At 44.5% G+C, this 14,004-nt stretch overlaps 1 long non-coding RNA gene across 1 annotated transcript; it reads right to left on the bottom strand.

Annotated features, from left to right (window-relative positions):
* Positions 1-638: 638 nt before the first annotated feature.
* LOC127307708 (uncharacterized) lies at positions 639-6,234 on the bottom strand. The gene is made up of 7 exons (XR_007855771.2): positions 5,366-6,234; positions 5,203-5,272; positions 5,018-5,113; positions 4,444-4,528; positions 1,284-3,139; positions 1,121-1,190; positions 639-1,031 (listed from the first exon to the last, which is right to left on the bottom strand). It is a non-coding gene; the product is annotated as an uncharacterized lncRNA (long non-coding RNA).
* Positions 6,235-14,004: the final 7,770 nt, after the last annotated feature.

Raw genomic sequence — 14,004 nt, 5'->3', positions numbered from 1 at the left:
GGGTCCTAAGATATTTAGGAAACACAAGTGAGCCGTCACAAAACGAGCAGCTGACCCACCGATGCCTCCGCTAAACAAATGTCAACAACTAAAGTAACCATGATTCTTCCCAACATATAACCCGATAAGATAACAAATAACGGTAACGAGATAAAACGCCACTAGCATGCACTACGACTCGCAAGGGCAGACTCGATAACCAAACAATAGCCGTAGGAGGTGGTGGTGGCAATATGGGCTGCTTGAGATAACAAGTGGAAAGGACACGTGACAAGAACGCAACTTAAGGATAGCATGAGGGAGAAGGCAAAATAAAATAGGTGAGCGACTTCTGCAGGGCGAAGTATAGGGAAATGCTTGCTCGTTAAAGCTTGCCGAGGAACATCCTGGAGAACTTGGCGTATCTCACCGCACCACTTCGTGATCCTATCAGGAAGAAGCAAATGCTGGAACACACAACGCATGCAAGTCTTACTACTACGGATAAAGAACCGGCATGAGCAAGATGATATGCATGACATGGCACATATGATGCGATGCACTTATCTAATTTAAGCGGAGTCGAAACCCCGGACAATCAAATTAGGTTGGAGTTGCATTTCTACCAAGAAATTTAAGTGTTGATTAGCATGGCATATCATGGCAAGGGTGAACTACTTCAATATTAAACGGAGCGGGGAAAACCATAGTTGGAAATCCAAAATACTCCGCATATATGTGAGGTGAACATGCATAACTATCATCGTGCGACATGATGCGAGATGCAAACAGGTATATGGAGGGCATATTAATATTCCTCATGTTTTTCTGATCAATTTTCATATACAAAACATTTTATTTCGAGTTACGGTTTGCAAGATATGATTTACGCAAGATTTACACAAATCCTGCAATTTTCAGAAAATAGAAAAGGGCCGGGACGAACTGGGCTGAACCTGCGATGTTCTGGGCCGGATCTGATCTGAACACGCAGGCGTTGGGATGCATCGACGGATCTGGGCTGAGGCCCATCAACAAAAAATCCAACATATCTGGCAAAACAGAACAAAAAGAGCTGGGCTTAATTGCTTGCAGCAGATATAGAACTCAGGATCTCCTCGAGCTGGGCTAAGGAACGAACCAGCTGGGCTAGATGTTGTTGATGGAATTGGAAAGGCTCCACTGTTAATATCCTTTTGTGTCTGCGAGATCTGAACCAAAAACAGAGGAAAAAGGATTGGATTATATAGCAGCTGTGGGGATTTGAACCGAGGATCTCGTGGGAGAAGGATAAAGGGCCGAACCAGTCGGGCTGCTGCGTGGATGGTGTCATGAGATGGGCGCCCAGCAACCTGAAGGAGACTCACGGAACACGAGGATGAAGCCCATGGCGGAGGAGCTCTGGTCATTCATGGATCCGGCGACTCGGAGCAAACCGGGACGAGGCGATTGGTGTCGGGGATGCGCACGGTCACCTGGAATGTGTGGACGTGCTCGGAAGGGTCGGTGGAGGTCGGAGGCGGCCGGAATTGAGGACTTTCTTGCCGGAGTTGGAGAGGGAATCGGCGATTTTGACGTTGATTAAGCGAGCCCCGGCTCGATTCCTTTGGAGGGGATGAAGATGGCGACGGTGCGGATCTTCTGGTGGTCTCAGCTCGGCGAGGGGAGGTGTGGAGCGGCGGCGCCATGGTGAAGAGGATGGTGGCAGTGGGGTTTTCTTTCTCTTCGTTTGCTCACAGAGAATAGAGAAAAGATGGAGCGATGTATGTGGCGGCGGCGTGGAGGGGAAGAGAGGCTAGGGTTTTGGCGCTGAAAGATAAAGGAGGGGGAGGGAGCAGGTGAGGGGTGGTGGTGCGGTGCCCTGGTGGACAACGACATGAGAGGGGGGCTCACGCTTTCTCTCGTGAAGGGAGAAAGACGACAAGAAAGAAAGGAGGCTGCCCTTTTCATCGAAAGGGTAAGCAGGCCAAGGTGGAGATGGGCTGCTGTGGTGTTGGCTTGGACCACCGGGAAAGGAAAAGGGGAAGGAAGAGGGGGGATGGGCCAGGGAGAGATAGAGGAAGCCTAGAAGGGGTTAGGGTTTTATTTTAAAATAAGAAGATAAAGGGGGATGGTTTATTATAGGACCATATGAGAAGGAAAAACTGAAATAGAGTTTATAAAAATAATTTTGTTTTGTTAAAACATGAATGCGATGATGCATGATGACATGATGATGCATAAAAAGAAAAGAACAAGCAAAACTAATAGAGGTGCTACCCGGGGCCGTTACAATCGACACCACTAACAAGGGATCGCGCCCCGAGATCCCACGTCCAGGTACGGGGAAGAGAGGTGAACTATCGAGTCTTCAGGCGGCGTATCGATCTCCTCGACACCACTAACGAGAATTGTTGCTCCACGTAGATCGGCGACACCACTAACAAGAAGTCATTGTTCCGCTGTTGATGATGCGTTTCTGTCGGATCCTCCGAAGATCGAACCTATTAGGATAAGGCAAAGATCGTCCAACCCACGTCGGAACCTAAGACTCAGAGAACTCAGATAAGAGAGAAGACTCAAAACCCGCAGAGGTAAGAGGAGAAAGAATGGAGGTAAGGAGAAAAATCAGAGCTAATCAGAACTATCCAACGAGTTTTAGAAAATAGTTTGGACTCTCTAAACTCAACGACCGTTGGCAAGGTTATCATAAAGGCTGGACTAGTGGGGTACCGTCAACCTGAGGCTCTGATACCAACTTGTGAGGTACCGTCAACCTGAGCTCTGATACCAACTTGTGACGCCCCAGAACCGGTACCCTGAGGATTCCTGCGATCCCGCCGAAATCCGCACGATATCGATTCCGACACGCCCTCCGACACGACGTGCGCGACGAAGCACACGTGATGCCAGAGGAATTACCACGAGTAGTAACATTACAACAGGTTTACAATAGAGCCCACAAGATACATATATTACAACAACGACTCCAACGAGTCAAGATACAAATAGATACATACAAAGATCCAAATCATACAGAAAATCAAATACGTCCGAGTACGGACAAGATTCAAATTGGACTACGAGTCCTGAAGATAACCGATGGCGTCCATAACCCTGCCCAGGCCAAGCCGGAAGGGTAACCTTGCTAGCGTCGTCTTCATCGAACATATCTTCATACCTGCCCGGTTATATCCCGTAGAAGCAGCAATAAGTACGGGTTCGTACTTAACAAGACTTCAAGACGTATAAGCATTCGTCAACCAGTCGTCCTTTGTACTTGAGGCACGCAGGGGACTTAGAGGACGCAAGAGGGACGTCATAGGCAATATGGTGGAGTTAAGCGGCAGCGCAAGCACTAAAAACCTATAGAGACACTCTACAACACTCGTCTAATCAGAGAAGATGAGAGAGCGCATAAACTAACAGTTCTATACTCTGCAAACATAACACAGCCGATACTTTCCCCCTTCGCCAAGAAGTACTTATAAAGGCACTCACACGGTTGTCAAGTTTTAACCATTTATTATTAGAGTTGTGCTAACTTACTACACAAGTTATTATGATTGAAATAGCAGGTGTAAGTTGTCTATGGTCGAGTCATACAGCTCCAAGTCGTCCATAACCGCGGACACGGCTTATCGATAAGATTATAACCCTGCAGGGGTGCCCAAATGTGCCCACACGCACGATCAACCCACTTACGACAGGTGGATATCACGACACGCACTCTCCTTCACTACAACAATGTCCAGGAAGCCACCTAACTAAGTTAACCCGTATCGAAGTCCGGCCGTGCTCCGAAGCGGACTTAGCTGTTTGCGTCTACGGCTAAGAGGATCAGAGCCCACTAGAGGATGATCTCTTAACAATACGTACCGCATCCTACGAGCGTGCAAGAGACAACGGGGTTACAAGGCAACACGGCTTCCCCAAAAGTAACATCATATCATCTGACCACAAAGAAACATGCTTGCACGCCCGAGAGAAACAAAGCATCACGAAACTAATTGTGGCCACTGGACAAAGATGTAGATTCCGGCAGTGGTCGAGGGGAGACCCGGTAAGCATACCCACGTGTGGTTAGAGCGCTCAGTCTCGGAACAGATAACAAGAACTCGGGGTCCTAAGATATTTAGGAAACACAAGTGAGCCGTCACAAAACGAGCAGCTGACCCACCGATGCCTCCGCTAAACAAATGTCAACAACTAAAGTAACCATGATTCTTCCCAACATATAACCCGATAAGATAACAAATAACGGTAACGAGATAAAACGCCACTAGCATGCACTACGACTCGCAAGGGCAGACTCGATAACCAAACAATAGCCGTAGGAGGTGGTGGTGGCAATATGGGCTGCTTGAGATAACAAGTGGAAAGGACACGTGACAAGAACGCAACTTAAGGATAGCATGAGGGAGAAGGCAAAATAAAATAGGTGAGCGACTTCTGCAGGGGCAGAAGTATAGGGGAAATGCTTGCCTGTTAAAGCTTGCCGAGGAACATCCGGAGAACTTGGCGTATCTCACCGCACCACTTCGTGATCCTATCCGGGAAGAAGCAAATGCTGGAACACACAACGCATGCAAGTCTTACTACTACGGATAAAGAACCGGCATGAGCAAGATGATATGCATGACATGGCACATATGATGCGATGCACTTATCTAATTTAAGCGGAGTCGAAACCCCGGACAATCAAATTAGGTTGGAGTTGCATTTCTACCAGCAAATTTAAGTGTTGATTAGCATGGCATATCATGGCAAGGGTGAACTACTTCAATATTAAACGGAGCGGGGAAAACCATAGTTGGAAATCCAAAATACTCCGCATATATGTGAGGTGAACATGCATAACTATCATCGTGCGACATGATGCGAGATGCAAACAGGTATATGGAGGGCATATTAATATTCCTCATGTTTTTCTGATCAATTTTCATATACAAAACATTTTATTTCGAGTTACGGTTTGCAAGATATGATTTACGCAAGATTTACACAAATCCTGCAATTTTCAGAAAATAGAAAAGGGCCGGGACGAACTGGGCTGAACCTGCGATGTTCTGGGCCGGATCTGATCTGAACACGCAGGCGTTGGGATGCATCGACGGATCTGGGCTGAGGCCCATCAACAAAAAATCCAACATATCTGGCAAAACAGAACAAAAAGAGCTGGGCTTAATTGCTTGCAGCAGATATAGAACTCAGGATCTCCTCGAGCTGGGCTAAGGAACGAACCAGCTGGGCTAGATGTTGTTGATGGAATTGGAAAGGCTCCACTGTTAATATCCTTTTGTGTCTGCGAGATCTGAACCAAAAACAGAGGAAAAAGGATTGGATTATATAGCAGCTGTGGGGATTTGAACCGAGGATCTCGTGGGAGAAGGATAAAGGGCCGAACCAGTCGGGCTGCTGCGTGGATGGTGTCATGAGATGGGCGCCCAGCAACCTGAAGGAGACTCACGGAACACGAGGATGAAGCCCATGGCGGAGGAGCTCTGGTCATTCATGGATCCGGCGACTCGGAGCAAACCGGGACGAGGCGATTGGTGTCGGGGATGCGCACGGTCACCTGGAATGTGTGGACGTGCTCGGAAGGGTCGGTGGAGGTCGGAGGCGGCCGGAATTGAGGACTTTCTTGCCGGAGTTGGAGAGGGAATCGGCGATTTTGACGTTGATTAAGCGAGCCCCGGCTCGATTCCTTTGGAGGGGATGAAGATGGCGACGGTGCGGATCTTCTGGTGGTCTCAGCTCGGCGAGGGGAGGTGTGGAGCGGCGGCGCCATGGTGAAGAGGATGGTGGCAGTGGGGTTTTCTTTCTCTTCGTTTGCTCACAGAGAATAGAGAAAAGATGGAGCGATGTATGTGGCGGCGGCGTGGAGGGGAAGAGAGGCTAGGGTTTTGGCGCTGAAAGATAAAGGAGGGGGAGGGAGCAGGTGAGGGGTGGTGGTGCGGTGCCCTGGTGGACAACGACATGAGAGGGGGGCTCACGCTTTCTCTCGTGAAGGGAGAAAGACGACAAGAAAGAAAGGAGGCTGCCCTTTTCATCGAAAGGGTAAGCAGGCCAAGGTGGAGATGGGCTGCTGTGGTGTTGGCTTGGACCACCGGGAAAGGAAAAGGGGAAGGAAGAGGGGGGATGGGCCAGGGAGAGATAGAGGAAGCCTAGAAGGGGTTAGGGTTTTATTTTAAAATAAGAAGATAAAGGGGGATGGTTTATTATAGGACCATATGAGAAGGAAAAACTGAAATAGAGTTTATAAAAATAATTTTGTTTTGTTAAAACATGAATGCGATGATGCATGATGACATGATGATGCATAAAAAGAAAAGAACAAGCAAAACTAATAGAGGTGCTACCCGGGGCCGTTACAGGTACGGCTTGAAATAGCCGATTGCCCTCCTTTTCGGCACCATGCCGAACTGGTCTCTCAAGATTGTACTGATCTGATCCGCGGTGCTAGCTGCAGGAGTCGCGCTCTGAAGATTCGCTGGAGTGGCATACTTGGCTAGCCACGCTTGCTTCTCAAGATCTGAGCTAGCTGCAGGAGTTGAGCTCTGGAGGTTCGTTGGAGTGGCGTACTTAGCTAGCCACGTCTGTTTCTCAGGATCTGATCCAGAAGCCCCTCCTACTATTCCAGAAATCCCTCGTTGCGATGCAGGTTCGTGAGTGCCCGATTCTGCGATCGGCACATATGTGCATGTGTATCCGTGCGGGATCTCCTTGGGTGCCTCATAAAAGAATTGGTAATCACTAGGATCACCACCGATCTTGTAGACGATGAATGCCGGTGAACTCGGCACTTCTGGTGCTGCCAGCGCGAACGGCAGCGGTGGTCGGGACTGGAGTGGTAGCTCTCCTTGGTGAGTCCCTAGAGCAGGTCCTGACGGAGAGTACTGATGCCTCATGATTTCCTGGATCACCCGAAGGGCGACACACTCCAAAGTGTTCACCAGGCTCTCAGAATGGCGGTGTAGCGAATGAGCTACCATGAAATTAATCTCTGACGCAGACACGGTGCGTTCTTCGAAGGGGTAGACAGTCCACTCCATCAAGCGCGCCTTCGGTGAGAACCCTTTCCACCGATGCCGTGTGAGCGGGTCCTACGGAAAGAGCCGATGAGGTCGGCCGAGGATAGCTTTGACCTCGTCATACTTCTTCTTGAGCTCCTCGCCGGATCCTCGTACGTGATCGGAGTACCTTCCGCCATCTCGTATGTAGATGGCGATGCGATTGATGTCGAAGACCGTCCCACCGGCCGTGCCGAGAATGTGTTGGCGTCCGAAACCCACCCGGCGAGTAGCTACCGGCAACACGAAGAGCCGGGAGGCTCCCATAATCGCGGTGGCCCTGGTCCCTCGAGCGACGGCCCGCAAAGCCTCGGCACGCACGTCCGATGCTTTGGTGCAGGCGTGCCACCTGACCTATACCTGGTCAGGAAGGTGATGGATTTGCTTCGCTTAGTTTCCTGCATGGCATACACGTAAACATTAAATACGAGCCTCGATCGGCTCTCAGGTTATCCTGTGAATCGGCTCAAGGAGCCGATCCACCCATGATTCGTATGAGGTCTACGATCACATGGTGGTTCTGCTTGATCAACATAAAGCTAAAACGACCGACGACGATTTAGGGTTTTCACCGCATAATCGGAACATCCTACACGTGATTGAGCCTGGCAGCCACGCACGGTGATAATAAACCAGCCCTAGATAAGGCCTAAAAACCAACATGAAGTTGATCCCCGGAACATCTTATCTAGGGCTAGCAAACTACACCCTACGTGCCACTGGATCCTTCAACCCGTTTGCAAGGCCTAACTATGCAGATATTAAACTAATCCTTGGAGAACAAGGAGCAATCATAACGGGTCGGATCTACTAAACAATGATCAAGCAAGGTGCCGCCCTTACACCTAAGATAGGTGTAAAGGTGGCTAGACGTCTAAGGGTTGCATGGATAAAAGCATATAACACGGTAAAACAATGCTAACCCTAACACATCTATGATAACTACGTTGCTCGCCATCAACAAGGCTTCAGCACGAGCAACACATGAACAACGAATAAACGTATACTACCTAGATCGCAAGATGCGATCTAGGCAGCATGATGCTTACCCGGAAGAAACCCTCGAAACAAGGGGTTGGCGATGCGCCTAGATTGGTTTGTGATGAACGTGATTGTTGTTTTTCTCAATAACCCTAGATACATATTTATAGTCCGTAGACTTTCTAACGTGGGAATAATCCCAACCGTGTACGAGCCAAATTCTACCTAACCGACACGTATCCTACTATATTTACAGATACACGGGCAAACTAGCCCAAACTTCTTGTACAAGGCCGATTCATGTATATTTTCCATGTATATTCTTCAAGCCCATCTTAATCGTGGCCCACCTCTGATCCGGTCAAATTCTGGTGATAACAGCTGCTAGTAAATATTGTCCTATCATTTTTGGTAGACCTTTTCTAAATACTTGTGGAGCTGTTATAGATTGCAAGAAAGAGAAAATTTTGACTAAATTTGCTGGTGAATCTTATGAGTTTAATTTCTCTAAATTTGCCAAAACTCCTTATAAAGCTGATTCGCCTAATAATGATTTTAGAGTTGAACAGTGTGCATCTATTGCTCTTGCTCCTAATAATCCTTTACAGCAACATTTGGAGAATAGTGAGAGTGAAGTTTTTAGGGAAGAAAGAAATGAGCTTGATGAAATTTTCCTTCGTCAACCTATTCTTAAGCATGATTTACCGGTAGAAGATCTGGGTACAACACCACCACCAAAGGAAGATCCTGTCTTCGATTTAAAACCATTGCCTGATAATCTTAAATATGCTCATATTGATGATAAGAAAATATATCCTGTTATTATTAGTTCTAAGATTTCAGAGTTTGAAGAAGAAAGGTTATTGGAAATACTGAAGAAGCACCGATGAGCTATTGGCTACACTCTTGATGACTTGAAGGGGATTTCTCCCTCTATTTGCCAACACGCCATTAATATGGAAGATGATGCGAAGCCTGTTGTTGAACATCAGCGTCATCTAATTCCTAAGATGAAGGATGTGGTAAGAAATGAGGTATTAAGATTTCTTGAGGCTGGTATTATATATCCTATTGCTGATAGTAAATGGGTTAGTCCTGTGCATTGTATTCCTAAGAAAGGAGGAATGACTGTTGTGCCTAATGATAATGATGAGCTCATACCTCAAAGAGTAGTTGTAGGGTATAGAATGTGCATTGATTATCGAAAAGTTAATAAGGTTACTAAGAAAGATCATTACCCTTTGCCTTTTATTGATCAAATGTTAGAAAGGTTATCCAAAAATACTCATTTTTGCATTCTTGATGGTTATTCTGGGTTTTCACAAATTGCTGTTAAAACTAAGGACCAAGAGAAAACCACTTTCACTTGTCCCTATGGAACTTATGCTTATAGACGTATGCCTTTTGGTTTATGTAATGCTCCTGCTACTTTTCAAAGATGCATGTCTGCTATTTTTCATGGCTTTTGCGAGAGTGTTGTAGAGGTATTCATGGACGATTTTTCCGTCTATGGGAATTCTTTTGATAATTGCTTGCGGAACCTTGATAAAGTTTTGCAGAGATGTGAAGAAACTAACCTTGTTCTTAATTGGGAGAAATGCCACTTTATGGTTAATGAAGGAATTGTATTGGGACATAAAATTTCCGAGAGGGGTATTGAAGTTGATAGAGTTAAAGTAGAAGCAATTGAGAAGATGCCCTATCCTTGGGATGTTAAAGGTATTCGTAGTGTTCTTGGTCATGCTGGGTTTTATAGGAGGTTTATTAAAGACTTTTCCAAGATTTCAAAGCCTCTTACTAATCTTCTTCAAAAAGATGTACCTTTTGTTTTTGATGATGATTGTAAGGAAGCTTTTGAAACTCTAAAGAAAGCCTTAACAACTGCTCCTATAGTTGAACCTCCTGATTGGAACTTACCATTTGAAATTATGTGTCACGCTAGTGATTTTGCTGTAGGCGCTGTTCTTGGACAGCGAGTAGATAAAAAATTGAATGTTATTCATTATGCTAGTAAACCCTTGATGCTGCTCAAAGAAATTATGCTACTACTGAAAAAGAATTGTTAGCTGTAGTCTTTGCTTGTGATAAGTTTAGATCTTATATTGTTGATTCAAAAGTTACTATACATACTGATCATGCTGCAATCAGATACCTTATACAAAAGAAAGATGCTAAGCCAAGGCTTATTAGATGGGTACTTCTGTTGCAAGAATTTGATTTACATATTGTAGATAGGAAAGGTGCTGATAATCCTGTTGCTGATAACTTGTCTAGATTGGAAAATATTGCTTATGATCCTGTTCCTGTTAATGATAGTTTTCCAAATGAACAATTGGCTGTAATAAAGGTGAGCTCGCGAGACAGTCCTTGGTATGCTGATTATGCTAACTTTATTGTTTCCAAGTACTTGCCTCCAACCTTTTCAGCCCAGCAAAGGTTGAAATTCTTTTATGACTTGAGGCATTATTTTTGGGATGACCCACACTTATATAAAGAAGGAGTGGATGGTATTCTGCGAAGATGTGTTCCCGAATATGAACAACAAGAGATATTGAGTAAATGTCTTGGTAGTGCTTATGGAGGACATCACGCCGCAGATAGAACTGCGCAAAAGGTTCTACAATCAGGTTTTTATTGGCCAACTCTCTTCAAAGATGCAAGGAAGTTTATTTTATCTTGCGATGAATGTCAAAGGGTTGGTAATATCTCCAGACGCAATGAAATGCCTATGAGTTATACTCTTGTTATTGAACCGTTTGATTGTTGGGGATTTGACTTCATGGGACCTTTTCCCTCTTCAGAAGGTAACACTCACATACTTGTTGCTGTTGATTATGTTACTAAATGGGTGGAAGCCATACCTACAAAAAGTGCTGATGGTGAGACTTCTTTAAGAATGCTTTTAGATATTATTTTTCCTCGATTTGGAGTTCCTAGATATATTATGACTGATGGAGGTTCTCATTTTATTCATGGTGGTTTTAGAAAAACTCTTGCTAAATATGGTATTAATCATAGAATTGCTTCCGCTTATCATCCTCAAACTAGTGGGCAAGTAGAATTATCAAATAGAGAGATTAAATCTATCTTGGAAAAGACTGTTAATATACCTAGAAAGAATTGGGCTAGTAAATTGAAGGAAGCACTATGGGCTTATAGAACTGCTTATAAAAATCCCATGGGTATGTCACCGTATAAAATGGTCTATGGAAAAGCTTGTCATTTACCTTTAGAACTATAGCACAAAGCTTATTGGGCTGTAAGAGAACTAAATAAAGATCCTAAACTTGCCGGTAAAAAGAGGTTGCTACAATTGAGTTCTCTAGATGAATGGAGAAGTGAAGATTATGAAAATGCTAAACTCTTTAAAGAGAAAGTAAAGAAATGGTATGATAGAATAATTATCAAAAGAGAATTTAATATTGGGGATAAAGTCCTATTGTATCGGTCTCGTCTCAGACTCTTTGCAGGGAAATTACTCTCGAAATGGGAAGGACCATATGTCGTTGAGGAAGTGTATCGTTCAGGAGCAATTAAAATTAGCTCTCTCCAAGGCAATGCCACACAAGTGGTGAATGGACAAAGACTCAAGCATTATATCTCAGGTGATTCTTATAATGTAGATGTTGATGTTATTCGAGTGGAAACACCGGAGGCTTTCATCAAAGGTCAAATTGACAGTCCACCAGAACTCGACTTTGAATAGGTAACATTACTGGTAATAAAAAGTTCGCGTTTTACTTTCCGAACAATGTTTTTGCTGTTTTTGGAAAATATGAAAAATTACGAGATCGAAACGGAGTGGAGGAGACGCACGAGGGCGTGCCCTCATAGGCTGGCGCGAGCCCCAGCCTGGCCGCGCCGCCCTATGAGCTGGCCGCCTCGTCGCCTCTTTCCGACTCTGGTTCGACCTGGTACTTTCCTTATGACATAAAAATTCCTGCTATATAATCCCCCAGACCCCTGGAGGTCCGTATATTGTTTTCTCGACGTGTTTTGTTTCGAGCTGTTTCTGCCAGGATCTGTTTTCAATCTAGAAGCACCATGGCCTCCAACAACAAGGGCAAAGGGCTTTCGGAGGAAGAAGTGAAGAGGGTGTCGTCAAAACAAGAGCAACAAGCCGTTGGGAGTAAGCGAATCTTGGTGGGATCTGTTGACACTCGACGTTCTTTTTCTCATAACTTGCAGGGACCCTTACCGCCTGCACTTAGCCTCGACTCTTTCCCTGTGTTGGAAGAAGCTCTACGGGCTATCGATGAGTTTTGTGACCAATACCGTGCTTTAAGAAGAGAAGTGGAGATACTTCAGGAGGAGAATTACCGACTCCGTAGAATGCTGGAATATTACACGATCCCCATCACAAGGCCGCCACCGCCAACTTCAGATAACAATGAATCTCTTCGAGTCTTAGTGCAGAACTGCCAAACTGAGAAGCTGAAGCTAAAGGAGATCTGTAAGAATCGCGGGAAGAATTCATCATCACCACCGCCGAAGGAGTATTTCATCATCGGTATTGGCATCCCCTTGGTTTGTTCCAAGCTTGGGGGAGAGCCGCGGTATCACATCATCACTACCTTTTTACTTTTTATTATCAAGTAGTGTCATATCATGAGTAGGGAAGTTATCATATAAGATGGGTTGCAGTGTGGAAGTATCTCTCCTTTAGTTGGTTGTCTATGTATCCCTTGGTGTGATTTATTGTTATGGAATATTAATGAGAAGTCTTATCATTTACATATTGCACACCTTATTTTAGTTTGCAATCTCTATTATATGATTGATCTTGTTACTAGTATTGGTATCACTTTGGGAGTATTGAATAAATCTATTTGGTTTTGGCAAACTTAGCATTGGTCAATAGCAATAACACTTTGAGGTTTAAGTAGAAAAGAGAAATACATGTTGTTGTTTCATTGTCTTCTTTTCTTGTTAGCTCATAGCTTATTATTCTGAAGTTAAAATTGTTTGTGCTTACAAGAAAGATGCATGATTGTTTCTATCACATGTATATTTGTTTGTTTCCCTCAACTCTTGTGCTTGCTAATTAACCTTGCTAGCCAAAGACCTGTACTGAGAGGGAATACTTCTCGTGCAACCAAACCTCAACCCAAACCTATGCCATTTGTGTCCACCATAACTACCTACTACATGGTATTTCCTGCCATTCCAAGTAAATACTTCGTGTGCTACCTTTAAATAATTCAAAATTTACTATCTCTTATTTGTGTCAATGTTTTATAGCTCATGAGGAAGTATGTGGTGTTTTATCTTTCAATCTTGTTGGGCAACTTTCACCAATGGACTAGTGGCTTCATCCACTTATCCAATAACTTTGCAAAAAGAGCTGGCAATGGGGTTCCCAGTCCCGATTAATTAACCTTCATAATTTTACAAATAGACACTCCTCCATGGTATGTGATTGTTGGAAGGCACCCGAGGATTCGGTTAGCCATGGCTTGAGAAAGCAAAGGTGGGGAGGAGTGTCATCTAAATAAAACTAAAATAAAAAGGCACTCCTTCATGGTATGAGAATGATTGGACGGCACCCGAGGATTCGGTTAGCCATGGATTGTGAAAGCAAAGGTTGGAAGGAGTGCCAACCTAAAATAAAACTTTATGGGAGCCACTCTTCGAGAGTTTGTCTGGCAAGGGGGTTAGAGTACCCGCTACCAGTCGTTGACAACAACAAACACCTCTTAAAATGTTACTTTTATTCTCTTTATATAATTTCAAAACTGAAAAAGCTCTAGCACATGATTTAATCCCTGCTTCCCTCTGCGAAGGGCCTGTCTTTTACTTTATGTTGAGTCAGTAAACCTATTTCCCTCCATCTCAAGCAAGCATTTGAGTTGTTGTGATCAAACAATTATATTGTGATTTACTTCATCATGTCTTTTACTCTTCCTTGTTTAGTATAAGTTTTATCTGAATGAATATAGCTTTGAAAGTTATCAATGATCATGAGGAAATTATTATGATTGAGTATGCAAGT

Source organism: Lolium perenne, chromosome 6 (assembly GCF_019359855.2).
Source record: "Lolium perenne isolate Kyuss_39 chromosome 6, Kyuss_2.0, whole genome shotgun sequence".
NCBI classification, from domain to species: Eukaryota; Viridiplantae; Streptophyta; class Magnoliopsida; order Poales; family Poaceae; genus Lolium; species Lolium perenne.
Note: the sequence above shows the minus strand (reverse complement) of the source record. Positions and strands in the feature narration are given on the sequence as shown.